The sequence below is a fragment of the Scylla paramamosain genome, chromosome 18, assembly GCF_035594125.1.
Source record: "Scylla paramamosain isolate STU-SP2022 chromosome 18, ASM3559412v1, whole genome shotgun sequence".
Lineage (NCBI taxonomy): Eukaryota > Metazoa > Arthropoda > Malacostraca > Decapoda > Portunidae > Scylla > Scylla paramamosain.
Window position 1 is genome coordinate 10,279,650 of NC_087168.1, and position 27,500 is coordinate 10,307,149.

At 40.2% G+C, this 27,500-nt stretch overlaps 1 protein-coding gene across 1 annotated transcript in view; it reads right to left on the minus strand.

Moving 5' to 3' along the window:
* The window catches only part of LOC135109084 (uncharacterized protein DDB_G0271670-like), a 223,957-nt gene that overhangs the window by 164,084 nt on the left and 32,373 nt on the right, over window positions 1–27,500 (minus strand). Inside the window, exon 2 of the mRNA XM_064020144.1 lies at window positions 14,190–14,215. The gene's annotated coding sequence lies outside the window, so the exon portion shown is untranslated. The remainder of the gene's footprint in view (window positions 1–14,189; window positions 14,216–27,500) is intronic.

A 27,500-nucleotide genomic window follows, 5' to 3' on the forward strand; every position in this document is an offset into this window, starting at 1 on the left:
CACCTTTCCCTTCACCTTTCATTTAGTCCTCCTTCTTTCTCTTCACCTTTCATTTAGTCTCTCCTCTCCTCCCTCTTCACCTCTTCCTCTTAACCTCTTTCCCTAACAGGTCTCTCTCCTTCCTCCGCTCTCCCTACGTCCGTTCATCTAGTCTCCTCACTCCCTCCTCCCTTTCTTCCATCCTCCTCCTTCTCTTCCTCCTCACTTTCACTTTTTTTTTTTAGTTTGGTAACACCGTATTTTTCTTCTCTTCTTCTATCCACTTCACCTCTCTTCCAACCTTCATCACCACACCGTAAACCTTATCTCCTCTCCTCTTCCTCTTCTTCCTCCCCAATGTCCCCCACCACTTCATCACCCACACGCATTAGCTCCTTCCTTCGCCACTCCCATAATTCCCTCCCATCCATTCCCTCCACACAAAACCTTCCCATCCCAGCCACGTACACAGCATCCCCTCCTCTTCCTCACCCAAAGATATCAACACCTCTTCTTTCCCTTCTTGCCCACATACAAGTTATTCCATCTCCTCTTTCTCTCGCTTCCTCTCCTTCCCTTCTCTAGTTTCAGTTCTTTACCTAAACCCTTTCTTCATATTTTCTCCATTTAATTTTCCACTTTTCTACCTTTTTCTCTACTCTGCTTCAAACACCTTCCCTTATTCCTCTTTCTTATCTTCTCTTCCATTTCCTCTTTCTAACATCTAACTTCATCCGGTCCCCTTATTTTTTTTTATGCCAAACACTTCTTTCCTTCCTCTTCTCTTCATTTCTTCTTTTTTTTTCTTTTCTGCTGCACACCTTGCTCCCCTTCCTTGAAATATCCCTCCATTTACTTTTCTATCCCAACCCCTCCTTCTTCCTTCCCTTTCCTTTCATCCCTTGTTTCCTCCCACTGTCTCCCTCTTCATTCTCCAAAACACTCAATCCCAATCATTCCTTCTTCCCTTCTTTTCCCTTCCATTTCTCACCGTTTTCCCTTCCTATTCTCTAACAGCCTCCCCTCTCTCTCCAGCATCATATCCTCCATCTCCCCATATTCTTACCCACTCTTCGCTCTTTTCCTCCCTCCTCTTCCCTCTTTTCCCATCCCCATTCCTTCTACACCCCTACCTCACCTACCCCTACCTCACACTCCCTCTCTCCCTGCCTCCTCTTCCCTCTTTTCTAACCCCATTTTTTTTTCTCTCTCTCTTCTAATCCAGCCTCTCTCCTCCTCCTCCTCTTCCCTCTTTCCTAACCACCTCTCTCCTACATCTCCTCTTTCCTCTTTCCTAACCAACTCTCCCCTCTTGCTCCTTCTCCTCCTCCTCCTCCTTATTCTGTCTGTCTCCTTTTCCCTCTTTTCAAACCTCGTTCCATCTCTTCCCTCATTCCAAACCCCCTTCTCTCCTCCTCCTCCTCCTCTCCCCTAACACCTACTCTCTCCTCCTCCTCCTCTCACTTTCCGCTCTTCAACTCCTGCCTCTCTCGCACGCATACAAACGCCCCTCCCCTACCCTCTCTCCCCCCCCCTCTCCCCAGCAATATTCCAGGGAACACAAATTTAATACACCAGGCCGATCTTTCCCTGAGCAAGCACAAAGGCCCTGACAGGACCTAATATTCGGAGCCCAAATATTCCGTAAACTTGAGTCATTTTTCGGACAAATATCACTACAGAGGAGGAGGATGAGCAAGGGGTAAAGCATGAGGAGGAGGAGGAGGAGGAGGAGGAGGAGGAGGAGGAGGAGGAGGAGGAGGAGGAGGACTACGATGACGTGATGATATGATGTCGGTAGTGGTGAAAAAGAAGGCGAAAGAGAACAACAACAACAACAACAACAACAACAGGAAGAACAAGAAAAAAACATGAAGAACAAAACAACAACAACAACAACAACAGCATTACCACCACCACCCCAACAACAACAAGATTAACACCACCACCACCACCACTACCACCACCACCACCAACAACAACAACAGCATTACCACCACTACCACCACCACCACCCACACCCACAACAACAACAACAACAACAAATCGGAAAAAAAAAAGTAGGTACAAACAAGAAAAAAAGCCGAGTGAGGAACAAGAACCAGAAGCAGAAGAGAAGTAAGAGGGAACAGAAAGACCCAGAAAAACACATTTGTTGGCTTATATAATGAACTTATGTACTCCAGCAGCAGTCCACGTTATACTCGTATTTCTACGCCCGTATTACAAGCAGCAGAGCAAGACGGAGAGGGAAAGGTGGGACAGGAGAGGAAGGAAGAGAGTGACAGCGAGTGGGAAAGGAAAGAAATGAAGGAAAAAGGATGAAGGTAAAGAAAAGTGAGAAATTGGCCAAACGTGAAGTGCAAAGTATATAAGAAAATGAAAATAGAAAAGAGGAAAAAGAGGAGGAGGAGGAGGAGGAGGAGGAGGAAAAAAGAAAATAACATAGAGTAACGCAATTCTGGCGTCTAGGAAAAAAAATAAAGATAAAAGAATAACCTTCGCAGATGAGAATCAACAAGGCAAAGAAGAAACGAAAACATAGTCAACAAATAATAACAAATACAACAAATAAGAAATAAAACTAAGAAATATAAAGAGAAGGATAAAACAGAGGTGAAAAATGAAGTAAATAGTGAACGTACGGAAAATAAAATAATGGCACGAGGAAAAGGAGGAGGAGGAGGAGGAGGAGGAGGAGGAGGAGGAGGAGGAGGAGGAGGAGGAGGGAGGAGGAAGGAAACACAGTGCCTCTTCCTCCCACACTCATCTCTCCTTTACTTTTTTCTCCTTTGACCTTCACAACACTCTCCTCCAATCCCAGCCATCACTTCTTCCCCCCCCCGCACCTTTTCCTCCTCCTCCTTCTGCTCCACTTCTTCCTCCTCAGTCTCCTTTACTTTTCTGTTCTTGCTATTGTCCATTTTTTACACCCCATCGTCCAGCCCCTCCTCCTCTCCCTCCTCCTCGATCTGCTTCCCTTTATCTTTCCTCGTTACTGTCTCTTCTCAACCCTCTCTTCCTACAACTCGTCTTCAGTAGTAGTAGTAGTAGTAGTAGTAGTAGTAGTAGTAGTAGTAGTAGTAGTAGTAGTAGTAGTAGTAGTAGTAGTAGTAGTAATTATTGTTGTTATTGGGTGGTGGTGGTGGTAAGAAAAAAAAAAAATATATATAAATATTATATATATATATGTATATATATATATATATATATATATATATATATATATATATATATATATATATATATATATATATATATATATATATATATATACTATATATATACATATATATATATACATATTATATATATATATATATATATATATATATATATATATATATATATATATATATATATATATATATATATATATATATATATATATATATATATACACACACACACACACACACACACACACACACACACACACACACATATATACTCGTATATATTAATCTTCAATAACGCTACAAAACAACGTACAAACTCAACAAATTTCCAACAAGGCTTCAACCACGAGAGGACACTCCTGTCTGACGTGCTACATGACAGACCGACTCAAACAAAGGCTCAATGGAAACGATTGCCAAGAGAAGCTACAAAAATATATTTCTTCACGTTCCTGGAAATGGAGAACGATGCGCTATTTCTTCTCTTCCTGGAAAGAGAACGATCACGGGGGATTTGACAGAAGCTTACAAAATAATATGATAAAAGAAAACAACCTTTGAGAAGATATTTTATATAAGCAATGACACTGCGGTGGAAAACAACAGGTAAAGATAATACATGCAGTATCCGTCGAGCACTGAAATAGATTCTGGCAAGAGTGATTACTTGGAAGAGTCTGGCGTGTGTCTGATACTTGGCGGGAGTGCTGGAATGGTCCGTGAATCAGTAATTACTTCCAGGGACACTCAGTAGTCCTGGCATTCCAGTTTGTGAATTTTTACAAAAGTAAAAGGAACTGCCGAATACTTTTCGTAATGCAGAACTGGAAAAATAAAAAATAAAAATGTATGTAAATAAATTAAAATATGATTGTGAACTCTTGTTGTGTGTCTGGCTGACAAAATAGGCAAATATCTACACAAATAATAATAATAATAATAATAATAATAATAATAATAATAATAATAATTATTATTATTATTATTATTATTATTATTATTATTATTATAATAATAATGATAATAAAAACTGAAACGTTTGAAAATTTTCTTGTATTTTTTGGACTATAAATAAATGCAGAAGGGATCATAATTTTGTAAACTACTTTTACAATCTTGTGAATTAGAAAAGCTATTAAGAATGTAAACTTCTTAAACAAAATCAGAAGTATGAAAAAAAACATAATTTTGCAAATTCCCTTTATTTTGTAAACTGACAAAATGAAAAAAAAATAAAAATAAAAATAAGAAAGAACAAAATCTGAAACTGGTCTTTCTGAATTTATGTTTTCCTGACAGTAAAACTAGAAAAGAGAAAGACAGAAAGAAAAATTGTATGAGAAAAATAGTACGAGAAAATATGTAATTTCGTAAACTCTATTTCTGTGGAGCAAACGTGACAATAGCTAAGAGGAACAGACAACGCGGCTCTTTCCCGCCTCAACACGAGGGGCAAGCAAGTGTATTCCTTTCATTCCCTTCTATCTTCATTCCTTACATAACACGCGCGGCTTCCCTTCATTACAGGAGACATAGTGTCCTCCTCTTACCGCCCCCCAACCCCCGGCAGCTCTCTTGAGGGATGGCGAGGCGTACAAGAAAGCCTTGACCTATATGGAGATGAGATGACCCTTGGCACTACGCCCTCAAACGTTTCACATTGAGTATCTCTTTTATTTTTTCCCTCATCGCTTCTATTTTTTTCATTCTGTATTCTCAATTCTATTTTCCTTCACAAGAGAATATTTTTTTCCCCTTTAAATATTCAACTTCCTATTAATTTATATTTCATTTATATATTCCTTGGCACTCTCTCTCTCTCTCCTCTCTCTCTCTCTCTCTCCTCTCTCTCTCCTCTCTCTCTCTCTCTCTCTCTCTCTCTCTCCTCTCTCTCTCTCTCTCTCTCTAAAACTAGTTACGAAAACAACATTATACTGGCAGCTACCACCGTTAACGACAACAAAAAACAACAGCAATTATTACTACAACTACTATTACTATTACCAATGCTGTTGTTGCTGCTATTATCATTACAACAACAATAACAACAACAACAACTACTACTACTACTACTACTACTACTACTACTACTACTACTACTACTACTACTACTGCTACAACTACAACAACAACAACTACAACAACAACAACAACAACTACAACAACAACAACTACTACTACTACTACTACTACTACTACTGCTACAACTACTACTACTACTACTGCTAATTCTACTACTACAACCACTTCTACTACTGCTGCTGTTGCCACAGACACACACACACACACACACACACACACACACACACACACACACACACACACACGAAAATTACAAAACTTACCGAGGGAAATTATCTTGAACTCTAACAATAGGGGACCAAATTTTCAAAGTGCTTTTCTGTGTTGGCTAAAGTCTCTCTCTCTCTCTCTCTCTCTCTCCCTCTCTCTCTCTCTCTCTCTCTCTCTCTCTCTCTCTCTCTCTCTCTCTCTCTCTCTCCAATAATGCAGACAGACAGAAGGATAGACATGGCGCGAGGCAGACAGACAGGGCAAATAGACAGACAGCCAAAAAGGGTTTAACACAATATTACATATCACGGGCCATTGCTCTCATTCGAGGTAATATGTCCCTAAATCTAATTACGCAAGTGGTATCGGTAAAAGCGTTAATCAGATTCGTGCATCACACCAATAAAGGCCAGAGAGAGAGAGAGAGAGAGAGAGAGAGGAGAGAGAGAGAGAGAGAGAGAGGAGAGAGAGGAGAGAGAGAGAGAGAGAGAGAGAGAGAGAGAGAGAGAATTTTACACGAGTTTATTGCATTAAATCGGACGAATGGTATTGGGAAAATGTTCTATAAACACTAGGAAGGAAATATGTATTGGATTTTCTTGACTATTCTAATGATCATACAGCAGTAATGGAGAGAGAGAGAGAGAGAGAGAGAGAGAGAGAGAGAAGAGGAGAGAGAGAGAGAGAGAGAGAGAGGAGAGAGAGAGAGAGAGAGGAGAGAGAGAGAGAGGAGAGAGAGAGAGAGAGAGAGAGAGGAGAGAGAGACACTAACACCGATACTAAAACAAAAGACAGACAGACAGGACATAATTTTTGGCAGAACTTTTGTTGCATTACAGCGCACGGATGGATGTTCTACAAGCGCCAGTAAAGAAATATTTTGTGAAGTGTGCACATTTCAAACTATTCTCGTGATGTTTAAGCCTCTTTTGTTATTTTGGAGTAAGCATGTTTTCCTTGAATAAAATCTGATAAGTGGATTGGATGAAAAAAAAGTATACAGTCGAGTTTATTTCTCGGAGTACGTGAGATATCGTCAAGCTAAATTCAGCAAGAGCTTACGATTTTATGAAACTATCCCAACAATGTGTCTAGTGGATAAAGATTTTTGGGGGAGAGGGGAGGGCGGGAGTAAGTCAAGATTTCTTCTCTGGACTTCTTACCGCGTCATTTCCGATATTGTAGTTCACTATACTCCTACTTTCTTTTTTTTTTTTTTTTTTACATTATGGAGTGGCCAAATTTTTCGATCAACTATCTCATGGAAGACTTTTTTTTTTGCCGATTCATTTTATTTATTTAACTATTATTTATTATTTACTTATTATTATTTTTTTCTTATTTATTTATTTTTTTATTATTTATTTTATTTATTTTATTATTTTTTTTTTTCGGTGAAGCCTATGACTGCTCCCCGGACATCTTACAGTATCTTCGTTACTATCGTTCATTACCTTCCTGCCTGCTACTTCTACATTGGGAAGTGAATGTTGAGAGTTTTCTGCGAACTTCCTGTCCTACTTTTTTTACCAAATACTAAGAGTGAAGTACATATCCTTTTTCCTTTAGTTCTCCACCGCATTGATAGAAGTTCTAGCTTTCTTTCATTCCCAGGAGAATGTTGAAGTAATACGAGCAATGCAGAACAAAGATATTCCCCAACTTTCTCCGCTTATTATTTTCTTTCATCAGTTGCCCGTCTATTCCAGTCCACCATAACAAAAATTCCCATTTCACATGTTCAAGAGAATATTACCGTAATACGAGTAATGCAGGGCAAGGATATTGTACCCTAGCCTTCTCTGATTATTGTCGTTTCTCGTCAGCTTTTTGTCGATTCCAGTTCACCCTAACAAACCTCCCTACCTAACCTACTTGCTTAAACCTAACCTAACTTAACCTAACAAGACTCTATACTACACATTTTTTTTTAGGAAGATGTTAAAATATTATCACTAATACAAGGCAAGGATATTTCCCAACCTTCTTTGCTAATTTTTTTTTCATCTCTTTTTTTTCAGTTTACCATCTATTACAGTTCAGGCCTAACAAAACTCCCTGCAGTATATTATCCTTCACTATTTCAGAAAACAGAGCAAAAAAAGACCTTGAATTTAAAGAGCCTTTTTTTTTTCATATATTACTCAAACTTATAGGTCCATATTAATCACCTCCTTTTACAATAATGAAGAAAATAATTTAGAGCTGGACTGAATAGGGAAAGGGAGAAACGAAAGAAAGAAAAGAGAGAGAGAGAGAGAGAGAGAGAGAGAGAGAGAGAGAGAGAGAGAGAGAGAGGAGAGAGAGAGAGAGAGAAGAGAGAGAGAGAGAGAGAGAGAGAGAGAGAGAGGCTGGAATGAATAGTTGGAAGAGAGGCGAAAGAAAAAAAAAAAGTGTAGCGGTCATTAAAGAAATTACATCGTTCCCAGAGGTACAATAATTTTCATGTGAATTTGTGTATTGAATGATTCTGCAAATATCAATTTACTAATTTCTCCTGTGAAAAGAAAGTTAAGCAGTGTGGCGGGAGTTAAGAAAACATATATATAATGAACGATGAGTTATGAAAAATGCACGACGAGCGAAGATTAAATGATCGCAAAATTGTGAGGAAGAGGAAGAGTTAAGAAGAAGAGAAAGAGGCGAAGAATAAGATTATGGCAGAGAAGAGAAAGGAAAGGAAGCTAAGAATAAAAATGCGATAAGGAAAAGAAAGAGGAGGCGGCGAAGAATAAAAATGACTAATAATAATTGTACAACAACAACAACAACAACAACAACAACAACAACAACAACAACAACAACAACAACATTAACAACAACATCAACAACATCAACAACAACAACAAAAATAAAAAAAGGGAAAAACAATAGGAGGAGGAGGAGGAGGAGGAGGAGGAGGAGGAGGAGGAGGAGGAGGAGGAGGAGGAGGAGGAGGGTGGACATAACTAGTATCGGGTTCATGTCTCGAGGGAATGAATGAAAGTGTGGGGACGGTGACCTGCCTGGCACTGCTTTCCCGCTACCACGTCACACGCCAGGCGACAGCGGCGGTAGGGTAGGGGAGGGAGAGACGGGAGGGAGGCGTGGGCAGAGGCGAGGAAGAACGGAGAGGGAGAGAGAGAAAGACCAGAAAGGCAGGGGAGAGAAGAGAGGGAAGTAAGGGCAGAGGCGGGAAGGGAGGGAAAGAGAGAGACAGAGAGGCAGACAAGGGAGGAAAGGAGAGAGGCAGGCGAGGGCAGAGGCGGGGAAGGACGGAGAGAAGGAGAGAGAAAAGCAAGGAGGATAGAGGAGAGAAACAAACACAAGCAGAGGCGGGAGGGACGGAGAAAGAGACAGAGAAGCAGGGGAGGGAAGGAGGAAGGGAGGCAAGGGCAGAAGCGAGGAAGGGCGGAGAGAGGGAGAGAGATACAGAAAGGCTGGTGGAGGGTAGGAAACACGTAGGGTAGAGGCGGGGAAGGACGGGGAATAAACAGAAAAACAAGGAAAGGAAGGAGAGAGGCAGGGACGGACTGGTGACAGCAGGAACGAAGTGACGTGGGGACTGAGAGGGAATTATGAAGTGAGGAAGTGTTGGGAGTTGAAATGAGGTCATGGCATTGTGAGGAAACAGAAAAAGGTTTACAGGTGAACATTTCATCACGATACCTAAACACAAAAAAAACAAAATAAAAACTCCATGCTCCGGCTGAAGGACTGAGAGGTATTACGAAATGAGTGAGGGAAGGCGAAATGAGGGGAAAATAATGAGGAAATGACCTAGTGGTGAACATTCGGACTAAAAAGAGAGAGAAAAAAAAGAACCTGAAACAGAAAAAAAAAAAAGACACCACACGTTCGAGTCTCAGTGTTGCCAAATACGTCAGAGTACCACACACTTTATTTATTTTCCCCATAAACCTACCTGCAGCTTGGGGCGAGCGAGGTAATGAAGGCTGGGAAGTGACCCGGAGAGGGCAAAGTAGCCAGAAAAAAAATATGGTAGATTCTCGGAATAACGTAGAGGATACACAATTTTTTTTTCTTTCACCTTTTTACATACATTTTTTTTTTCACCTTTCCTTTATATTACATGTGAACCCCCAAAGGAGGCAGTAACTCGGACTTCGCTATAAAAGAACAGGTGAACAAAACAGTGACGCATGAGAGAGAGAAAAAAAAAATACAATAATAGAAGGAAAATGATGTACAAAAGTGAGGAGGGAAATCAATAAGGAAAAAACATTAAATATGTAAGGAACGGGATGTAAAATAATTAGGTAAGATGTAGAGTAAAAAGAAGGAGTAACAGACGGAAGGGAAGAAATGGAGGGAAAGAAAATCAAGAAGAGGGAAGAAAAAGAGAATTAAGAAAAGAAAAATTATATGATTAATGGATTTACAGAGGAGGAGGAGAAGGAAGGAAGGAAGGAAGGAAGGAAGGAAGGAAGGAAGGAAGGAAGGAAGGAAGGAAGGAAGGAAGGAAGAAGGGAGCGAAGAAGAATGGAAAGAGGCAAAGAAGGAAAACAGTGAAAAGTCAAACTAAATAAAGCAACTTTAAACATACGATATTGACGAAAACAAATTAATGAGAGAGAGAGAGAGAGAGAGAGAGAGAGAGAGAGAGAGAGAGAGAGAGAGAGAGAGAGAGAGAGAGAGAGAGAGAGAGAGAGAGAGAGAGAGAGAGCAAGCGAGCAAGAGAGAGAGAGAGAGAGAGAGAGAGAGAGAGAGAGAGAGAGAGAGAGAGAGAGAGAGAGAGAGAGAGAGAGAGAGAGAGAGAGAGAGAGAGAGAGCAAGCGAGCAAGAGAGAGAGAGAGAGAGAGAGAGAGAGAGAGAGAGAGAGAGAGAGAGAGAGAGAGAGAGAGAGAGAGAGAGAGAGAGAGAGAGAGAGCAAGCGAGCAAGAGAGAGAGAGAGAGAGAGAGAGAGAGAGAGAGAGAGAGAGAGAGAGAGAGAGAGAGAGAGAGAGAGAGAGAGAGAGAGAGAGAGAGAGAGAGAGAGAGAGAGAGAGAGAGAGAGAGAGCAAGCGAGCAAGAGAGAGAGAGAGAGAGAGAGAGAGAGAGAGAGAGAGAGAGAGAGAGAGAGAGAGAGAGAGAGAGAGAGAGAGAGAGAGAGAGAGAGAGAGAGAGAGAGAGAGAGAGAGAGAGAGAGAGAGAGAGAGAGAGAGAGAGAGAGAGAGAGAGAGAGAGAGAGAGAGAGAGAGAGAGAGAGAGAGAGAGAGAGAGAGAGAGAGAGAGAGAGAGAGAGAGAGAGAGAGAGAGAGAGAGAGAGAGAGAGAGAGAGAGAGAGAGAGAGAGAGAGAGAGAGAGAGAGAGAGAGAGAGAGAGAGAGAGAGAGAGAGAGAGAGAGAGAGAGAGAGAGAGAGAGAGAGAGAGAGAGAGAGAGAGAGAGAGAGAGAGAGAGAGAGAGAGAGAGAGAGAGAGAGAGAGAGAGAGAGAGAGAGAGAGAGAGAGAGAGAGAGAGAGAGAGAGAGAGGAAATTAGATCCCAAAAATTAAAGGATCAACAATAATAAGGAAATAAGGAAACAAGGCGGCCATAAAACAGCCATAAAAGAGAGAAAACGATGAAACAAAAGCCATTTCGGCAAAACAGAGCCAAGGATCGTGTGTGTGTGTGTGTGTGTGTGTGTGTGTGTATACGAAAGCTCACGCAATATAATAATGAACAAAAATAGGTCACAACAAAGCCTGGCTAAGTATGAAAGAGAAGCAGATACTTAAAGGGGGTATATCTCCTGCCACCAGGCGTCCACTCTGAACTGTCAAGCCGCAGTAACACGTCATCTGCAACAGTATAGTATCTGTTTGCTGTTACTTTTAGTGCTTTGGCTGTTACTGTGACAATCTTTCCTGTTTTTTTTTTTTTTTTATATGTTGCTCCACTCTTCTCTTACTCTTACTTTTCTTTTTTTTTATGTACTGTTACGACCTTTCCTATTTTCTGTTACACTTTTTTTCTTTGTTACTGATAGTTTTCGCTTTTACTGTTGCGTATTCATAAGCTTTCTTGGTATTATCTTCTTACTGTTTTTTTTTTTTAAGTTTTTACTGTTACAACTTTCCGTGTTTCCTGTTACTTTTTTTTTATTATCCTCGTTATTTTTGCTTTTACTGTTACATTTTTTTCTTTATCCTTTTACTCATTTCTTGTTACCCTTACTGTTCTGGCTCTTGCTGTTACAATTTTTCCTGCCTCCTGTTGATTCTATTATTCTAACAGTATTACAATCATCTTCACACATCCGTTTACTGTTTGTGCTAGTATTTTCACTGTTTTCCGTTACTCCTACTGCTACGCTACTCTCTTCACCTTCGCACACCGTATTCCTGTTACTGTTATTATTTGTTACTTACGGTAATTTATTCATCTCCCTACACCTTTTTACTGTTACTGTTATTACCTTTATTGTTCCCTGTTAATCCTAATAACCTTGCAGTATCATATGCATCTTTCTCACTGTTACTGTTACCTTTACTCTTTCCAGCTATTGGTAGTCTGATACTGTTTTGTTCACCTTCCCTCACCCCTCTCCTATCATGTTACTCAAATCAGTAACACAAGAGTTTAGACAAAATCTTTTCTTCCAATGTATTTCGTTGAACATGATAGTACATTTATTGCAGAGAGAGAGAGAGAGAGAGAGAGAGAGAGAGAGAGAGAGAGAGAGAGAGAGAGAGAGAGAGAGAGAGAGAGAGAGAGAGAGAGAGAGAGAGAGAGAGAGAGAGAGATCTGTAATAGTGAATATGTCATACGTTTTTAACTCAATAATGTATACCAAAGAACATTTTCTCGTGTAACAAGTGGCCGGTCTTGAGAATTTTCAAGTGTCATTGTACTGTTAGGACAGGTTAAGGAACAATCCAATATATAGCCTTTTTTTTTTCTTTTTTTTTTTTTAATGGACACGTGAAACAGCTACAGTAACTTGAAAGTACATGAAAACTGTCCTGAACGGTACAACCACACTGGAATAACTTTTAATTATAGTTCAACCAGTTTATTTATTTGTTTATTTATTTATTTTTTCACTCCTAAAATTAGGCAGCTTCAAGTAATAGTTAATAAGAAAAGACACAATCATGTTTTGATCATGAGAAAAAATATTATATTTATTTTTAGCCTTTAAATTAAAAATAAAAGTAAAATAAAGATAATGGACATAAGAATAAGTATTAGGTCTTGGTAAGTAACATACACAAAACAAATAAAAAGGAAGAGCAAATGGCAACAGCGGGGTTGACCATGGCAGTGCTATTGGTGATAAATTACACTAATCAAGAGAATAAGTATTAGGTCTTGCCAGGTTATATACACAGAAACAAAATGGAAGAGCAAATATAATTGAGGCTTGCCCTTTAGCGAGGTTGTTAGTGATTAATTACGCTATTTAATCTAAAAAGACACATAATGATATCGGACTCATAGACAACAGCCACGCTCAGAACAAAAGCGCTCCAGGAACAGCAGCAGGAGGCAGCGAGGGACGCGACAAACAGTGTTGTAAGTGGAACCCAGCGGCCATCGGTCAAGGGAGGGGAGCTAATGAGGCGACTAACCTTTGAGTCTATCGTGTTTAATGGTGTTTGGGTGGAGCCGCGTCCCCCTACACGGCGCCTCTACACTCCACACAGGGCGGCCCAGGCACCAACTAATGCAAGGTCACGTCCACCCCAAGCAAACGAGTTCAAGATGACTCAGAAAGTCTTTTAAACGCACGTTCATTGATTGAGTGGACAAGTCGATAAATGATAAAATACATGCAAATTAATATAGATGATCTAGAAAAACAACCTGTATACATATTGATTTAATTTTTGTTCCCCATAATCACCTTCAGTTTCTGCAACATTTATATTTGTACTACTGTCTCTTGAATACCACTGTAAGTTATATACAGTGATCAACGCTCTTTAATGTTAACTAAAGATGAACATTGCTGTATAAGGGTTAAATGTGTATACGAGTAGCTTGAGTGCGTGATGAAATGAGAGTAATTGACACAGACAATTCAGGGAAACCACCTGTATTCGTATTGATTTCATTTTCTATACACGTTGACTCAGTAGCACAGTAAACGGGAGGACAGCAAGGACATGAGGTGAAGGCGACAGTGAAAAGCTCCTGAATATAATCAACATCCAAGTCCCCTAAAAAGTTTATGATGATTTACAAAAGCCATCTCTACACGTTTATGAAATCCGTATACAACTTAATTAACTAAAGCATGCAACGAGAAACACAGAGCAAGAGCATGAAGTAAGGGAGGATGGTGCAGCTGACTGGCATCAAGGAAAATGTTGTTTTGTAATTAAGTGGAAAGTTGTGTGTCTAGAAGTGAATAATTGAGTTAAGACGTATCAAATTAAAGACCATTATGTTTCCAGTGACTAATTATGGACCCAAGGATCCTCTGGCAGAGAGAGAGAGAGAGAGAGAGAGAGAGAGAGAGAGAGAGAGAGAGAGAGAGAGAGAGAGAGAGAGAGAGAGAGAGAGGTTGCCACGTAATGAACCTGCAAATATCATCACTATTCATAAACTGATAGCAAGCCGTGACGCGCGGTGACAGTAAAGGAAAAACGACAAAAATCTTGGGGTAGAATTGTGCCTCGTTATCGGCTTTCCTGCGTCACCTTTTCAACTTTTACCCTTATTATTTCTTTGCCTGTGGCTGTGTTTATTTGGAACATAATCAGTATTTCCTGCATCAGTTCCCATCCAGCTCGGTAAACACGTCAACAAGAAACACACTGCGTTGCTTACCAGCCAGCAAGGTCACCAAAGCGAAACTGAAAAGAGAAAGAGCATGTAATTATTATATTTGTTTTCACTTCTCTATTTGATTTATTTTATTATCTATTCATATTTCATCTGTTCTTATTATTTACCTGTTAATTCATTTATGTATGTATTTGGACTGTGTGTGTGTGTGTGTGTGTGTGTGTGTGTGTGTGTGTGTGTGTGTGTGTGTGTGTGTGTGTGTGTGTGTGTGTGTGTGTGTGTGTGTGTGTGTGTATAATTATGTGTGTACGTTCGATCAGTCTCTAAACAGAAATTACAATAAGTGCACAAGTAAGTCACCAGGCACGGTTTGGAGAGTTGTGAATGTCCAGTCAGCAAATACACAATTCAATACTTGCCACGTTGCCACAGAGACCATTACGTAACAGCAGCACAAGCAACAATAATCATAATGACACTCGTACATCATCGTGCACGTAATTACCAACCCATGAAGGAAAGCACCACAAATCCCTCAACCTTCCAACAACAACTAATAAACAGAAGTCCCATCGAACAGATAAATGTAGACCTGAGCACTGTAAATTCTTCCCGGGTAGATTTCTCCCACGAACATTCTAATATAATATTTCCTGCAAACTTTTCTGCCAATGATAGGTTGAATGATACATTAGGTAAGGTTACATAGTTATATTGCATTGAAGTTCTTTTCAGCGTGGATGGAACTGGAAGAAGTGAAAGCTTTATAAAGGAATCTTTGTGAAGTGAAATTTACTTACGTGGAATTAATTTAAAAGCACTTGCATTAGAAGCTTTAGAATACGTGAGGATATTCGTGGCGATAAACACAGACTCACTGCGGCACTCGTCCAGGTGATAGCACGGAATTTATACACGCACTGATATACTGCAGCTAAATGAGAAAGCTGTGTACCGTCCACTGAGATCCTGCAGCGATGCGGCGGCCCCGCGTACGCTCAATAATTCTGAAAGCAGGCAAGCACGTTTATCTCCTTCCAAACCTTCATGAGCGATAATGACTCTAGATTGCCCACCTGCCAATAACTCTGCCGGATATCTAATTAGTTTACCTTGATGTATATACGTGTTTTTATTAGATGATGATTAGAGTCAAAGCGATACACCTGCTTGTTATTCATAACCTCACCTGTCGTGTCGAGAAAAAAAATATAAATGAATACAATAAGACTCGCACGAATGACTCACTCTGTCCCTTCCAATAACAAAACAAGAGACAATGGAGGATTATGCGCAACTGTTCAGTTCCAGACATTGTAAAGCAAAGGAAAAAAAAATTATAATAAAATAAAAAAAAAAACATACAAACAAACAAACAAACAAACAAACAACAATATTATTAATAAAAACTTAGTAAAACTATAAACATTCACCTTAAAAGTCTCATCAGGACCAGAATATAAACTGTTTCTTAGCCCAAGTAATACTTCAACTAACACACGTGAAAACGGAATACCAAAAAGTACCATTACCGCATAATAATTACTTAAAAAAAGGGCATTAATGATGACAATATATCACCCGAATTGACACTTTTTTCGCATTGATTTCCGTTAAGTAGTGTAATTGGCACCCACGCTCTGCACAGCTCAATAATTTACTCCAAGCGCAAAACAAACCGCAGGAATTTGTTTGGATGATTATTTTTGACACAATTTTTTTTTTTTTTTTTTTTGTGTGTGTGTGTGTGTGTGTGTGTGTGTGTGTGTGTGTGTGTGTGTGTGTGTGTGTGTGTGTGTGTGTGTGTGTGATACTATTGCTTCACTTCACCAAGTAGGGAAGAACAAACGTATCACCATTTTATTCTATTTAGACTAATCTATGTTCTTATTTTTGTAGTGTGTTTTGTTATGTATATTCTGAGTTATAGCTTTACACACATCTCTTAGTTTTATCCACTTTTGAGTATTTGATTTAACCATGTTCTTATTTATTTATTTCGTGTGTTTTGTTATAAACGCATCTTGTGCTTCATCGAATCATCCAATTTTATATTAACTTTCATATGGACCATGACCTGAACTGTACACATAATATCTCATTTAGTCTCTGTATTTTTTTTTTTTTTTTTTTTTGTGGTTAATAAAACTTAGGCCCGATTTTTTAAACGTGGTGTTAATATTTACTAATACCAATGTAGGCGTTGTCGATTTTTTAAACACTTATCCAGCTCCGCACTTTGGGTTAGGTCGACCAAACTCGAATAAATCATATTGGAAATGTTTGGGAAAACTACCCCTCCCCAACAGCAAACCCTAGTGATATTTACCAGTCCTATGCAACGGAAAGCTATGTTGGAAATATTAAAATGCACCAAAGTGTTTCTATGCGGAAGAAAAATTATATACATCCTCTAAACTAATAGATTTCAGCGTTCGAAATGCCGCGTTCGGGTGCATTTGGGAGACTACGTTTACAGCCCGAGAGTTATGATTTGTTTACGGCCAGCGTCCACTATCACCTGACAAGTCCCGGTATTGTTTCACTCTTTCAAGAGTCTCAACAAGGCTTTCCTTACCCTTATCAGATAGAGCTTCTCATTCTGAGTAATTTAAACTCCATATATATATATATATATATATATATATATATATATATATATATATATATATATATATATATATATATATATATATATATATATATATATATATATATATATATATATATATATATATGTATATATATATATATATATATATATATATATATATATATATATATATATATATATATATATATATATATATATATATATATATATATATATATATATATATATATATATATATTCACCGCAAATTATTTATAATGCTGACAGCAATTTTTTAAAGATAAGTTAGGTTAAGTTGGGGTTAGTTTTAGTTATTTTTTGACTGATATTGCTTCTAGAGTAAGCACGACCATCATTCGTTAGTATGAGGGTAAAGAAAATATCACCAATACTATTATAATTCCCATATATCAAGCATTATAAAACACTAGTCTCTTAGACGGCGATTCCGGTAGCCTCTACGTAGGTGCGTGTACTTTCAATTTTTAAAGTATCTAGATGGATTTTCATGTTTCTTTTAATATTGTACACAAAGGAATAACTCACGCGTCTCCACATCTACATTCAGTGGGAAACGTTAACTACAAACTATAGTGCAAACCAAATTAGGTCCACCCTAATCACAGATTTCTTCACTATTATATGTTGTTTAATGATTATGAAGGCATATATGGATAGATCACCTCTTTCTTTAACTATAGCTTGAAAGAAGATGCAAAAGTCGATATAGTAAGTGAGAAATAACATTAAATTTGGCAACCAGAGCTGCCAACCTATGCGTAAAGCTTAGTATTTACCCTACGTTGGGGCTTGCCTCCAGAACTTAACGAACGTAACTGTGGGGTTAGTAAAACTAAATACAAACGTGGGGTTTGCTGCTTCGTTATTACTAATATGACGTTTAAAAAAGCGTGCCCTAACCTTATGTCCAACACTTTACGAAGTAAACAGTTCTTGCAGGGAAGCCACAGATCCCCTGACTTCTGAGCTCTCTACAATTTCTGATTCGGGCAGAGCAAACTTAGTATTGTTCAGTGCCTCAAAAACTCACTTCCTCCTTCTATCAACTCGACACAACCTTCCAGACAACTATCCCCTCTTCTTCAATGACACTCAACTGTCCCCTTCTTCTACACTGAACATTCTCGGTCTGCCCTTTACTTAAAGTCAAAACTCATTTCCACTCATAATGCTCTTTTAGACAGGGTGGAATTAAAAGCTGTTCGTCTTATCAACTCCTCTCCTCTAACTGACTGTCAGCCTCTCTCTCATCGTCCCAGTGTTGCATCTTTTGCTATCTTTTACTGTTATTTTCAGCTTTTTACTATTATTTGCCAGCTGCTCTTCTGATCTTGATAACTGCATGCCTCCCTTCCTCCCGCGGCCTGCCTGGTCACCCCTATTCTGTCCATCTCTCTAATGCAAGAGTTAACCAGTATTCTTAATCATTCATTCCTTTCCCTGGTAAACTCTGGAACTCCCTGCCCGTTTCTGTATTTCCTCTTTCCTATCACACTAACTCTTTCAGGAGGGAGGTTTCAACATACTTATCCTGAAATTTTTGACGACCGGCAACTCAGTGAACCTTTTTTTACAATATTTTTGTAGCTCTTGGCCGGTGGCCCTCCTACATAAAAAAAAAACTTCAAGTCTTTTGTTTCACTCTTAAATGACTTTTTAACTGCTTATTTAAACTGATTTACATATAAATATGAAGAATAAACAAAAAAAAATAAATAAAATTCCCAAAAAAACAATAAAATCCTACAAAACAATAAAACCCAAAAAAAACCCAATGCGTTGAGTTTAAAAAAAACCCGGTTTTATCCCAACCCTGCTTGTCTCTGTACATTATTTAACCTACAGCAATCCAGTTCCAGTAAGTCTTCATTGTTAACAGGGGCAAAAGGAAAAAAATGTGTGTGTGTGTGTGTGTGTGTGTGTGTGTGTGTGTGTGTGTGTGTGTGTGTGTGTGTGTGTGTGTGTGTGTGTGTGTGTGTGTGTGTGTGTGTGTGTGTGTGTGTGTCTGTGTGTGTGTGTGTGTGTGTGTGTGTGTACGTACGCGCCTCAAAGTTATATACATATAAAAGCAAATTCACACAGACACAAACACCTCAGGCATATCTGTCCCCTCTGCTTTAATTTTCGTTTCGCGGACATAGCGAGAACTGAGACCATATTCTGAAACACCTGGCCGCGCCTCCGATACTTTCAATAGACTTTAGTTAAAGTGACACGGATTTCTAAGGGTATTTTTACGATTCTAGCGACAGATTAACAAGATTTCTACATTATCAACAGGAGAAACACTCTTGAGAACCCGGCTAGTCATCTCTGTGACCTTGGAAAATAGTCGTGGTGAGAGAGCAAAGCGTTTCAGAATACGGGCCTTGGTGCCAGCAGAGGATTCCCTCTCCTCCGTCTGTGTCCCTTTTATTCGGCCATTACGACACGCAGGGAGGTCATCTAGTGTATCCAACATTTCCATATGCGCCGTGTCCCCGTGTGTTAAGGGGCAGACACCGCCATTACTACCAACAGTAATAATAACAGTAGTAGAAGCATAGAGTAGTAGTAGTAGTAGTAGTAGTAGTAGTAGTAGTAGTAGTAGTAGTAGTAGTAGTAGTAGTAGTAGTAGTAGTAGTAGTAGCCTCTTCTGGCAGCAGCAGCAGCAGCAGCAGCAGCAGCAGCAGCAGTAGTAATAGTAGTAGTAGTAGTAGTAGTAGTAGTAGTAGTAGTAGTAGTAGTAGTAGTAGCAGTAGCAGTAGCAGTAGCAGTAGCAGTAGCAGTAGCAGTAGCAGTAGCACCAGCAGCAGCAGCAGCAACAGCAACAGCAGCAACAGGATCATCACCAACACTACAGCCACCGCCACCGCCATTATCATAATTATCATCATCTGCATAAAATAATATTTCCAGCAAAATCAGAAAACTTCTTGAAATTAACGTTACTTACAGACAAGCCTCCCGCGTCATTATCATCACGGAAAATCATCAGTGAAAACAACACCAGTAACACAATTGTTCACTTATAAACAATCAAACTCATTCATTTGATTATAACCACCAAACATTACACCAAATCTCACAAACCAACATTAAATCATACTCTCTCTCTCTCTCTCTCTCTCTCTCTCTCTCTCTCTCTCTCTCTCTCTCTCTCTCTCTCTCTCTCTCTCTCTCTCTCTTTCTCTCTCTCTCAGAGCAGGACGTGACACGAACAATAGCTAGAAATCAGCGGTTCGATCAGATGCATCATTTTGTTTTTTCTCTTTTTCTTTTCACTTCAAGGTCGCTGAGTTCGAGGTCTGAAAACCAGGCTGAGAGGTGCAGTACGTGACGCTTTAAGATACGTCCTGGGCCACCACTGAAGACCTACGTTGTGTGTGTGTGTGTGTGTGTGTGTATGTGTGTGTGTGTGTGTGTGTGTGTGTGTGTGTGTGTGTGTGTGTGTGTGTGTGTGTGTGTGTGTGTGTTAGACCTGAATTCTGAAAAAAAAAAGTTCTCACAATGATACGAATTTTCTTTTTCTTTTATATTCACTGATGATGCAGACTTCTTGTTAGACTCTCACTGAAATCATGAGGGAAGTCGCGCTTGATAACTTCCACTGCAGTCTATTGAAAGAAGGCGAGAAAGGAGGTCAGGTCGACACGTGTGAGAATACAGGCCCTTATGGACACGCTGATAAGGATTTCAGCTGAGAGACTGACAAACACGAGTATTGTTATTACTAGTAACAAGAGGGTCTTATCTCCCCCCTCCCTCCCTCCCTCTCCCCCTCTCTCTCTCTCTCTCTCTCTCTCCTCTCTCTCTCTCTCTCTCTCTCTCTCTCTCTCTCTCTCTCTCTCTCTCTCTCTCTCTCACGAGAGAGAGAGAGAGAGAGAGAGAGAGAGAGAGAGAGAGAGAGAGAGAGAGAGAGAGAGAGAGAGAGAGAGAGAGAGAGAGAGAGAGAGAGAGATTCGTAATGAAATATTTCCGAATCAAAGTAAGAGAAAAGAAGTTGGAGGGAGCGTAACTTTGAAGCGAGGCGTAGGAGGAAGGACGAGGAAGAGGGAGACGAGAGAATGAAAAGATAAAAGAAAAAAAAAAGCAGAGAAGGAGGAAGGCAAGAGGAAAAGGAGGAGTTGGAGGAGGAGAGATGGTAAACACAGGGCAGATGAGAATGTTCCTCGCTAACCCGCGCTGTAAACATTGCTTGGCTTTCCCGCCTGCTACCACTGACCTTGAGAGAGAGAGAGAGAGAGAGAGAGAGAGAGAGAGAGAGAGAGAGAGAGAGAGAGAGAGAGAGAGAGAGAGAGAGAGAGAGAGAGAGAGACTATGTGACTTATTTGCTAGTTTTTTTTTTCGGAGAGAAAGACATTCCAGACGCAATGAAGGTTTAGGCATCCATAACAAGCATATAACAATTCCATTTAATCTAATTCATGAAGCTTCCAAAACCGTGTACGACAGTTTCTAAATTCATTTTATTTTTAAGCCACCGACTTTTTTATCTTAAAAAAATACCTTCACCTATTTAAAAACCCATTCTCACAGTCTAATGAACATGATTTTGAGTCATACACTAAAGGCAAGACGTGCTGACGATGGAGTTATTCTAAAATGTCTTCATGAGTTCACCCGACTGTCATTCCTAGGAAAAATCGAAAACCACAACGTTCCACCAACGGAGGAACAGGCTCCTCACGCAGACAAAAGGCTTCACACCCGAGCATCTGTTACAGTCCTACACCTTCTCCTTCCTCTTCCAAGACGGAGAGGACCAGCTCGTTCCCTGGATCAGGAGAAATGGTACCACAGTGCTATAAACAGTAATAAAGATTGCAGGCGAGATCTGCGTCATACATCACTCTCTGTTCCCACTACTGCACGTGCCTGAGTTCAGCTGGCTTCCCGCCTTACGTGTCCCAGCCTCGCAACCTCTCTAACCTCCGAAAGATTGTGTAATTTACTTATGTGGTGAGCATGCGGACACCATCAAGAGAAAGCTGCGTAATATGAAGGCCCATTATCCGTAACCGTTAAAGTACTCATTTCAACGTACACGGTATTAATTTTGATCGGCACATGATAATCTGCATAAAACTAATGAAGAAAATGTAGTGGTGAGAGGAGCCATGTGATGAAGCACAGATACCTTATCACTTCAATGTTTCGACTGCTGCCTGATTCAAAGAGTGAAGAAAACAACATCCAAAATGTTGAAGTAATAAAGTATGCACTGGTTAATCCCGTGTTTCATCTCACCGCCACATTCCACACAGAAGACAACCTGTGCTGCAGACAATGCGTATCTCCACGAAGCACGCAGTAGCAGACTTACTGTTCCTTTTAAGAGGCAGACTTCCAGCCAAGCCTCTTAAGCGGCCAAAGACCATTACACCTCATCATCCCAAATCTGGCTCAATATTTTGCCATGTGAGGAGATTTTGACCAAAACCCCTAGGTGACTTTTACGAGTGTACTTCAGGCACAGAGGAAAGTAACAGGACAGAATTAAAGACTGCCTGGTGGCCTGAGTGGCTACATAGCATTACGAACATAGGAATTAGGCTGTCAGGCTGTTTACATGCCATACGATCTTAAGTCTGGCACAGTAATTTCGTCACGAGAGGACACGCGAGCCCGGTAACACTCACCGGGCGATGCTCGCCCACTGGTTGGCCTAAGTATTTGTTTTCTTTACGGATGTGCAATATAGTAACTTTGTAGGCAATGTATTCCAACCAGAACCCTTAGTTACCCATGAGATACTAGACCGTTTGTATAAGTATGGTTCGGCACCTTGTATGTAAATAATGGCTTTGCTAAAATAAAAAAGAGTCAGTCTGCTGCACGCGTTTACACAAACAGGAATAACTTAGCCAATCAGGGGGTGAGAGTAACGCCCAGTGACAGTGTTACCATGCTTGTGTCTCATAAAGTGGCGAAATTACTACGCCAGACTTGGAATGACATGAAAGCGGCCTAACAGCTTAATCCCTATGTTAGTAATGCGACGTAGCCAGCCACATCAGGGAGTCTTACAGGGACACTCCGCTACTTCCGTGCCTTAAGTATACTCTTAAGTCACCTTGCAGTCTTGGACGAGTTCTAGTTGACTACTTTGGCATTTCCTTTTTTTTTAATCTGACGTTCAAAATTATATGTTTATATAAGAATCTTAGGAATGGCATCAACCTTCAAACAATTCGAGACTACCAGTGTAGATGTAGGAACGCCACACCACCAACCCCGAAACCTTCCAAAATTAGATATAGCACAGTTAGGTTGGCAATCCAACATTCAAAACGTCCTATGCATAATTCATTGCATAGCCAGCAAGACCGTCATTAATTCAGCCCATCAGTTAGTCGAAGAGAGTCAAGCATGAGCCAAAGAGTCAGTCAGTCATTCCCACTTGTAAGCCTCGCATCTTTACTATTTGCACTTGTTTCTTTCATCGCAGCACGAGGGGCCGCATGCACACCGTGAATTATGTACCAGACACTTCCGCGCCGCTCTCTGGTGCTGACAGGCGGCTGGATTACCCGTGACGCACATGCACTCAGGCAGGCAGACAGACAAACACAAATACATACATAAACAAAAGGACGGAAGACAAGGAAAATACGTCACTAAAAGCTTGCATGAAGTTTACCTTATATCTTACTCCAAATCCACCACCACCACCACCACCATCATCATCATCATCATCATCATCATCATGTCTCATATTCATTTTCACCCATGCCTTTCTCCTCCTTCTCATCATCATAATCTGTCTTAATTGGGCCATTGAAGAACCAAGACATCTCTCTCTCTCTCTCTCTCTCTCTCTCTCTCTCTCTCTCTCTCTCTCTCTCTCTCTCTCTCTCTCTCTCTCTCTCTCTCTCTAGCAGTTTCCGTTGCCTTTTTGACATTTCATCGGCTTAACTCCTAACAACATAATGCACACGATACATACAAGCATACATACACATATAATACATACATACATACATACAAAACACTTAAGTGGAGGCCGGGCAAGCCACATTCGCAGTGCACACTCGTATATTGTTGGGGACTTTTAATTATAGACCATTATTCTCTACTGGAATACTGGCGGCAGTGTGTGTGTGTGTGTGTGTGTGTGTGTGTGTGTGTGTGTGTGTGTGTGTGTGTGTGTGTGTGTGTGTGTGTGTGTGTGTGTGTGTGTGTGTGTTTCTCTCTCACTCCACCCTCCATTATTTCCATTAACGAACCAGAGAGAGAGAGAGAGAGAGAGAGAGAGAGAGAGAGAGAGAGAGAGAGAGAGAGAGAGAGAGAGAGAGAGAGAGAGAGAGAGAGAGAGAGAGAGAGGATCAGCTGATGAGAAGCCAGCCACAGGTCACTTCCCAAATTGAACAGCTGGCAACATTTTCGCCTTAACTCTCGATGCAGGCAGGGAGACGAAGGCTGCTCTTTAATTAAAACACAGAGACTCTATGTACGTAGCGCGCCAACATTTTAAGGGCTTGATAAATATTCTTACTCCCGCGAGCTATAAACAAAGGAACATCGAACCTTTGACGGAGCAGGAATAGAGAGAAACGCAGGCACATCCATCTCGTTTCCCGTCCCATCCATCATCACAACTTGCTCGCCTCCACGACTATTATCACCATTACTCACACCGTAAATCAAACCTCCACTTGCAACCAAAACATTTCACTCGTCGTCATTATATTTCTTCTTTTATTTTGTCTTGTTGTTGTTGTTGTTGGTGTTATTGTTGTTGTTGGTGGTGGTGGTGTTGGTGGTGATGGTGGTGGTGGTTTCTTCTTCTTTTCTTCAGCTTCTTTTTCTTTTCCTATTTGTTCTTCTTCTACTTCTTCTTCTTCTTCTTCTTTTCTTCAGCTTCTTTTTCTTCTCCTTGTTCTCCTTGTTCTCCTTGTTCTTGTTCTTGTTCTTCTTGTTCTTCTTGTTCTTCTTCTTCTTCTTCTTCTTCTTCTTCTTCTCCTCCTCCTCCTCCTAATCCTCCTCCTCCTCCTCCTCCTCCTCCTCCTCTTCCTCCTCCTCCTCCTCCTCCTCTTCTTCTTCTTTTCTTCTTCTTCTTCTTCTTCTTCTTCTTCTTCTTCTTCTTCTTCTTCTTCTTCTTCTTCTTCTTCTTCTTCTTCTTCTTCTTCTTCTTCTTCTTCTTCTTCTTCTTCTTCTTCTTCTTCTTCTTCTTCTTCTTCTTCTCCTCCTCCTCCTCCTCCTCCTCCTCCTCCTCCTCCTCCTCCTCCTCCTCCTCCTCCTCCTCCTCCTCCTCCTCCTCCTCCTCCTCCTCCTCCTTCTGCTCTTTCATCGTCGTCGTCTTCTTTAGCTCCATAAGGTGTGTGTACCAGCCGACAGAGATGAAAGAAAAAGGTTGGAGAATGTCTTTACATACCAGTGAACTTAAACACGTTGATAATGACAATGGTGATGAATGAGCGTGTACCAACCATACATGGAAGGTGTGTACAAAGGGAACAGAATGGTGGAACTCAACAAAAGCAGACCTCTTTGGCTTTTACGATGTTATTTATTACCTATAACATCTGCTCTGAAGTAAAAGATGTATGATAAAGTGCAATACGTACAGGATAGTGTATATTCAGCATTTAGCACACTAATGTATCTTCACTTCTTCATCGTTTCACTGGTAAACTCTGGAGCTCTTCCTGTTTCTGTTTTCCCCACTTCAAGACTTCAACTACTTCAAGAGATGAGGTTTCAGTACATCGGATCTAAACTGGCTTCCGTTTTGAAAATTTTTGTCTTTTTATATAGTTATTTATCTTTTATTTACGTATTCTTAAGGGAGAGCAAACAATAACAGCTATTTCATCCATTTATCACGTCCTTGTTCTGCTTTCTTTACGCATAGATAAATAAATAAATGAATAAATGTTTCTCTACGCAGGAGGGTATTGTGTGTATGGCGGACACTACATAATAGGCTTTGTGATCCATCATGTTTCTCCTGACACGAAAACACGGAAGTTGCGACTATACAGTAATAGTAAAGGGGAACGTTCTGTTTTCTTCACCCCGCCAACAACAGCAAAACCCTCCTGTTCATTTCCCTTCTCTTTGAACAATAAACATAACAAACAAGACTACCTCTTCCTGTTTCCTTTCAACAGTAAACATTAACAGTTCTTCTCTTCCCGCTTCCTTCCGGCAGTAAACATGAAAAGGTCTTTTTCTTCCCACTTTCTTTCAACAGTAAGCATTAACAAGTCTGTCTCTTCCCACTTCCTGTCTCCTTTCAACAGTAAACATTAAAACATGTCAACTTCCCGCTTCCTTTCAACCGTAAAAATTAACAGGTCTTTTTCTTCCCGCCTCCCTCCAACAGTAATCAACAGTTCGCTCTCTCTCTCTCTCTCTCTCTCTCTCTCTCTCTCTCTCTCTCTCTCTCTCTCTCTCTCTCTCTCTCTCTCTCTCTCTCTCTCTTCCCGCTTCCTTTCAACAGTAAACATCAAAATATATCTCTCTTCCCGCTTCCTTTCAACAGTAAACATTAAAAGTTCCTTCTCCTCCGGGTTCCTTTCAATAGCAAACATTAAAGAAATCTTTCTCTTCTCGCTTCTTTCTAACAGTAAACATTAAAAGGTCTTCCTCTTCCCGCTTCCTGTTTCCTCTAAACAGATAACATTAAAATCTCTCTCTCTCTCTCTCTCTCTCTCTCTCTCTCTCTCTCTCTCTCTCTCTCTCTCTCTCTCTCTCTCTCTCTTCCAGCTTCCTTTCAATACTAAAAATGAACAGGTCTTCCTATTCCTGCCCCGTTGGAATAGCAATCACTAACAGCACTTTCCCTTCCTGTTCCATTTAATCAAAAAACGTTGAAAGAACCACAAGTGCAATCGTCGCACCGCTGAATCAAGAAGGCAACTCAACTTTTTATGACTCTTCATCTCGTGCATATTCATACGCGCCGTGACGTCACACTGAGCACTGAATAAAGAAGTCAACTTGGCGTTCCATCTCGTAAATATTCAAACCGTGACGTCATTTTCAACTCACAGCGACATGCTTCACCGTTCCCTCAGTTCAGCCTCGAAACCAGCAGGACTCGAAACCCGCGTCACTAAATAACGACTAGTCCTTTGAAAATGTGAGAATACCTTTTTTAAATCTGTATGTCGGTCTTCGCTACCTTCCGTAAAGAAAATACTACTGAAATGCCACAAATAAGTAATTCATTAACCCTTTCACTGGTATGTCTTCTTAATAAAATAGTCTGCTGAAAGTTTAGAGAACGCTCTTTTCAGTCAACATTAAAAGCAAAATGGGTGATTGAGAAATTCGAAACTTTCAATGCCTGTAATTTCATTTTTTGTTCAGTGAAGTCGTCTACGTTTGCTCAAATAAATCTCGCAATGTTACGTACACTGTCATTAGCAGCAAATGGTTTAAGTTTGATTCTCTTCAGCATAAACAAAAAAATATATCTTTTGAACCGCCACCGTTACTTCACTTTCGTAGAACTTCCCGTGAAGATCACACAAATAAGTAAATGAAGCTAGATGCCCTTCACCAGCCGTCCTTTCAATACAAGAACATACTGCAGACCTTATCCTAAACATTTCATCGTCGTATCTCTTACATTTGAGAGGCAGTAATGGAAAGTTATTGGAATTTTAAAGGATGTTTCCATGGTTGCAGTGATAGCTTAACAAGAATTGTGCATCATCAAGAGCAAAAACGGTTCTCATCTCTGTGGCTTTTGAAAACAATCCTCATGACAGAACAAATGTGTTTAA